The sequence below is a fragment of the Gavialis gangeticus genome, unplaced genomic scaffold (assembly GCF_001723915.1).
Source record: "Gavialis gangeticus isolate Ggan-Ray unplaced genomic scaffold, GavGan_comp1, whole genome shotgun sequence".
NCBI lineage: Eukaryota > Metazoa > Chordata > Crocodylia > Gavialidae > Gavialis > Gavialis gangeticus.
In genome coordinates, this window is record NW_017729017.1 from 8,139,318 (window position 1) to 8,145,688 (window position 6,371).

General features: G+C 39.6%; 1 protein-coding gene across 1 annotated transcript in view; it reads right to left on the minus strand.

Annotated features, from left to right (window-relative positions):
• Nucleotides 1-6,371, minus strand: part of ITCH (itchy E3 ubiquitin protein ligase) — a 181,076-nt gene that overhangs the window by 168,021 nt on the left and 6,684 nt on the right. The gene's annotated exons all lie outside the window — the stretch shown is intronic.

Here is a 6,371-nt window from a genome sequence, read left to right on the forward strand (position 1 = left end):
TGGCGTCTGCAGGAGCACCTGCTTCCTGCTGCCACCACTGCACTCCTGCCACTGCTGTGCCTCCCCGCGCCCAGCTGCCAGGAGCACATGTCGTTCATGTGTAATAGCATGGGTGGAAACAGGGCTTCCTATCTATAAACTGTCATACAAACTGTACCACAACACTGACCTGCAGGAGTCACCACCATAACTCATGTTTTCAGTACTGCATTTCAGAACATCAAGGTAAACCAACAGCTGCCATTTTAACTGCTGCAGTGTCCAGCTCTTTGAAAAATGAGCAATGAATAGAAATCATAGTATTTCCATTTCTTTTCCATTTTCCATTTGTGGATTCTAAAGCATTTTATAAATAATTACTAAGTAAGCTTTACAGTTCTTTTGCTGGTAGATAATTGTTATGGCAAGCAATTGCCACATTATAACTAACTTTTGATTGTGAAGTCTGCATTTGTAATATGAGAATTACTGGTGCATTGTGCTTTTTTTTTAAGCCTGAAATAAACTCCCTTCATCCATTAAAATAGGAATATAGGGTGACACATAGAGAGGCAATATGCTAATTAATAATTATTGTTTAAAATCCTGTTTGTCTACTCCTACATGGAATGTAGGTGTCAACAGGATTAAATAAATGGCTTCCTGCTATCTGGAAAATGGTACAAACAAAGCCTGGGAAGGAGATATGAGGCTACTGCCATTTCTAGAAAAAACAACAAAGGGGTGAGTGAGATGGGGATTTAATTAGCCTGGAAATTAAGTACTTGGTTGTTGAAGTGCTTCCCAATACATAAGCAGAAGGTGGGGAAGGAATTTTGAGGTGCCTGGGAAGGCAAATACATCCCAAGACAGGAATGTATCTTACAGGAAGGACAATGTGTATTTCGGGAATATTGTTTCTTAGCCACTTACACAGTAAGTTGAACATTATTTTTCTCTGTGTGAAATGAGACCTACAAAATATGACATCACTGCTCTATTGGGAATAAATCTGGTCAGAAAAGTATATATAAATCCAATGAAAGGCAGCAGCATAGGGAAGAATCCTATTTCGCTTTCTGTACCCAAATGGCACCTACTCAGTTGCATGACTGTTTTTTTTGGTACTTATGCATAGTTTGTGTGCCACACAGCTACTGAACATGTGCATAGGCTGTGTGCTGGTTGGACAAGCAAGCAGTTCCATACATTTATGAATCCTGAAAATGTGATTGGGCAAAAACTCATGACTAGAGGGTGTTTAGATGGAGGAGGAGGGGAACCCTCCCACTTTTAGCACAATGGTTAAGGCACTTGCCCAAGAAGTGAGAGCCCCAGATTCTAGGCCTCCTCACCAATTGGGGTTTGGACCTGCATCTCTTCAACTTCCCAGCATAGTGCCCTATCTATCAGGCCATAGGTAAGGCATTAGCTAGTTCTTTAACGGCCAGGAGAGGGAGCTATATGGGTCCAGGAAGAAGACACCAAGCCAGAAGGTGTGAGGCTCATCCGACTGTCACTGTGGAAGGGCCCTGGGTTCTGGATGCTTGCTTCCAATAGGGTAGAAACTTACCCACTGTCCTCCATCCAAGGACTATTAAATGAAAGGTGCAGTGGCTCAGTTTCAACATGAGGGATGGATGATGTCTAATCTGTGGCCTGTGATTAGAGCACTGTGCTGGGAAGTTAGAGAGATGTAGATTCAATCTCCCCTTCATGTGAGGGAAGTTTAAAGTCTTCTCCTTCCAGGGGGGAGTGCCCCAACCAATAAACTATTGGGCTAAGGTACTGGAGGGCCATTTACTTCCTTGTTCCCCTGCCTCCCAGATTTTTGTGTTAGAGCTTTGGGATTTATGTTCAAGTAGCTATAGCTTTAGAATACAGCTAGTTGAAAAAAATCCTAAACACGTCTACTTTTTGTAGGAAAAAATATAACCATTTTTTGAAAATGGAATACTTTAAATTTTTTAAATTTTGAAGAAAATTTTCTTGCAAAGTATTCCATTTTCAAAAAATGGAAAACATTTAAACATGAAAAAAATGTTATTTTTGGTTTCTTGTTTTCTCCTGGCTCCCACACCTTTTTATGCAGAGAAATAAAGGAGCAAAGAAGGAAAAATACAGTATTTTATTATGGTGTTCATATACATTCTAAATACATTCATTGTGTCCCTTTTCTAGCTTTGGAGAATGGAAATAACTTAGGAACTTTTCAAAATTTCCTGGATTTTTTTCCTTCCTATTTTTTTGACAAGCTGTGTCTATAAATTTGAGGTATATGTGGGGGCCAATGACAAACAATTACTATGCCCCAGAAATTTAAGCATCACTGATTTGCATGGATACGTGAAAACAAAGGAGTAGAGGAGATCCTGATTAAGATAAAATGGTAAGAAATGCAGCCACCATTGAGACAATACTGTATTCACAAATAATATTGGTACAGATATTCGGATTTTGTCCAAGTGGGAGAAGCTCATGAGAGATGAATGGATGAATCTTGGTCCACTAGCTGAATGTCCACTTCATGAAAATCATCAATTGGCATTTGTTGATACTGTTGGAAATCCATTGCTGAAGAACTTAAGGAAATCAAAGAACTTCTTTTACATTAGTCACGCTCCTTTCTGGTCAAACTGGAGACACACTGGTGTGAAGACACTTCCTCTGTTCAATTTTTATCTATTCCATGACTTGTTAGAGGTTTCACTCTACAAAGCTGCAAATCCAGCCCCTTTGCTTGGCATTATATTTATTTTTGCTGTTTCTCAACAGCACTCAGTGCTATGACTGGAATTTTCAAGGGAACCAAAGGGACAGGACCATCCAAATTCCACTGAATTTCCATTGGAATTGGTTCTCTCTCTCCTTGTAGGAATAAGTACTTTTGAAATGCAAATACCATGGAAAGTGGGAGGAGACTCTATGTCATAAGAGCTATATTAATTTCTGTTTCCACACAAATGAGTTCCCTTGTTTGCATTGCTATAAATTATTTATACGTGAAAGGCTGAATCATCCAATAATGTTAAAAGGATTATCAGATCTGAGACATATCAGTGATGCGTTAAAAGAATCTTTGACATTATTTCTCCCTGTACTGTATTTTGGGTCTGTGCTGTACTTTGAGTCAGATTAATTCTACTGACTTCAAAAATGATGTTGACATCCCAAGTCCCACATTTGATGGGACTGAATAGTACGGAAAAGGGAGGACAATTCAGTTAACATGGAATGCAGGCATAAAAGCATCCATCTATCCATCTACCTACCTACCCACCCACACACCTTTACAACCACCAAATTTGAAGTGGCAGGAAATTCCCAGATTAGTTTAGCATGAAAAAATCCAGAGTATATAACAGATGAGATCCAGATGGTGATTTTTTATATATTAAATGATATATTTATATGAAAAGCTAATCCAGAATGAGAATCTATCATTAAATAACATGAGGCTTGACACACAGTTCATTGAAGTCAATGGGATTCTTTCCATTACTTTCAGTAGACTTTAGATCTGTCATTGTGGTAGTAATTGTATTTTCTGTTAACCTAGTGGCATTCCCCTCCTTACCCCCGTCCCTCTTATGTTAGTCCCTTGCTCGGGTGCTCCATATTTCCGTTCTGGCTTTGCCATGTTTTTGGTATCATGATTCAGAATTTTATTAGTAGATGTTATCTCAGTGCTGGTATATTCTCCACTGCTGTCTCCCTCCCTCATAACACAGGCAGTTTAAAAAAAACAACAAAAAACCAACCAAACAAAAAAAACTTAAATTTGAAAGCACGTTTCTCAGGAGACCAGCTCTGGTTGACAACGCAAACATGCAGCATTCTAAATAGAACTTGAATATCTTTAAAAAAAAAAAAAGCAGGTGTTACACTTGGAAAAGAGAGTTTAGTGATCCAGACCATTACCAATGCCCTATAATTTTGTGTATTTATCTAATGTACTTTGCCCACCCAATCTGAAGTTTATTTCAGAGCAGCAACTGGTTCTACAGGAACTACCTATACTGCTGACTCACTAAGCTATGACAGTAGTAATGCTAAGAAGTAGGGCTGCTGCCCTTGCAAACACAGTGCTGATATACCACTTTGGATTAGGAAAGACCCATTTTAGGCTCGACTTGCTTCACATGTTTCCCAGACTGGATTAGGAAATAACTTATGTTAGGCTAAACTTGCTACACCAGACTCCAGGTTCAGTCATTAATTGCATTTGTTTTATGCTTGGCAATATGAGTGTGTGGTAAAGGTGGTTTTAAGCCACCTGTATTATACCAACCCAGAATTTGAGGTTGTTCAGAAACTAAACTAATTCCATTGTCCAGTTTAGATGGAGGCCAGATCAGGGCTGAATGTAATGTTTTTTCTAGGGGTCCCACATTAGTTTGAGCCTGTCCTGGCACTAGGTTCCATTTATCCCAGTGAAGCTTTCTCTCTGAATGCAGTGTGTGGACAGACTGTATGTTCTCAAACTTGTCCTTTCCAGTCTTTATGCAACAAATACCCAGCGTCTCTTTAGACTTTGGACCACCCTAGTTATTTACGTCAAGTGCTGCCTCAAAAGAGAAGTAATAACTGCTTCACCCATAGATGCTCTTATCTACATTGATTATGGGCCTCATTCAAGACTACCTCTGCCCTCTGAAGGGGATTTAGCATTAGGAAGCAGCTACTACTAAGACAATGCACACAAAATCATAATGCAGGGGTATGAAGACCTGTGTTAAGATCAGGCAGGATGGAGGGACACATAGGATGTGGTCTAATCTCATTTCAGTTAGATTTGGCTAGTTAGATTGGATTGAATTTAACATTATTGGGATAAATACTATAATTATCATTAGCGTCTTTTATAGTTTAGCTTTGTTGACAAAAATGCACTCTAATGCCAATGAAACTAGAGGAATTCCATCAGTTTTGTTTCAGCTTAACTGAGAGTTTCGTCCTTATTATCGGTTATTTTATTATATTATAATGCAGAACTTCAGGGGCACAGGAAGCACCCAACCTTCCTGTGGGACACTGCAGACATGTAAGATGATACAGTTCCTGCTCCAAAGAATTTACAGTTGAAGATTAGTAACAGATGCAAGATGTTGGAAAGATGGACTCAAGATATTAACAAAGGCTGTCTGTTATTTACGTTGCTTATTTATCCAATTTATAAGCCATGCTTCCCTAAAAATGGCTCAGGGCAGCTTACAATAAAAGCCAAAAAAGTATAAAAACAAAATAAAATATGAAGATAAGGTACCACAAAAAATGCTTCCCCCCACAATTCAAGAGCAATCCCCCCATTTTCCACTCCCCTGCTTCTGACTAGCTGTCCCCTCCATCCAAGTGAACCTAATTTTACAACCCATATTCAATACTTCTGTACAAGAAAAACAAGTATTCCCCCCATATTTCCCCACCTGTGTGTTACGGGCAAGGGAGTCCTGCCCCCCCTCCCATTCTCCTTCCCATGCTTTTCTCAAAGGGGAGGTGTGGCTGTCCCCGAAACCCACTTATCCTCCCAAGGAAATATATTTCAGTTTTTTTTAAAAAAGAGAGTGATAACAAGTAATACAGTAAAAATACTCCTTTCCCCCTATCTCTGTTCCAGCCAAAGGGTGACCCAGGGTTGCTTCTATTCCCTTTTAAAGCCTATAGGCTGAATATGCCTTTCTCTTTCCATCTGATAGAATAGATTATATACAAAAACATTATGTTAAAAGAACATGAGGGTTTATATCAGGCAGTGCCCTCACAGTGGGACATTATGTTAAAAAACAAGATTGCAAATCAGGTGTTTAGAGGCTGGAAAATGTCAGAACAGTGGTGCAACTAAGGCAGCAGCAAGTGGGGCACAAGCCCCAGCACCGACTTAGGGGGACCAAAATAGCAGTCAGAGCCCCATGAGTCATCACTACACAGGGCACAAAACTGCCCAGGTACACCTCTGTTTCAGAATTAAGGTTCCAGTGCATATGCAACCTGAATGCAACCTGTGTGCACTGCATACACACATAATAATACAGTCTCCTGTACACAGGATGACACAGACATAGAGAAGTAAGGCTGGAAGGGACTTCAAGAGATCATCTAGTCCAGTGGTTTTCAACCTGTGGTCTACAGGCCCCTGGGGGTCCTCAGACTATGTCTAAGTGGTCTGCAAAAAATGACTATGATCAATCAAAAGTATGTGAATACCTATATTTACAATTCAAAGGGGTCCGCACTTGCAAACAATTTTTTTTAGGCGTCCGCAAATGAAAATAAGGTTGAAAACCACTAATTTAGTCCAACCAGAACTAATTTAGTTCAACCAATCTAGTCCAAAAAACGCTGTAGCTTTGGTATTATTAGAACCACACTAATCACCTGAGCTAAACAGCATG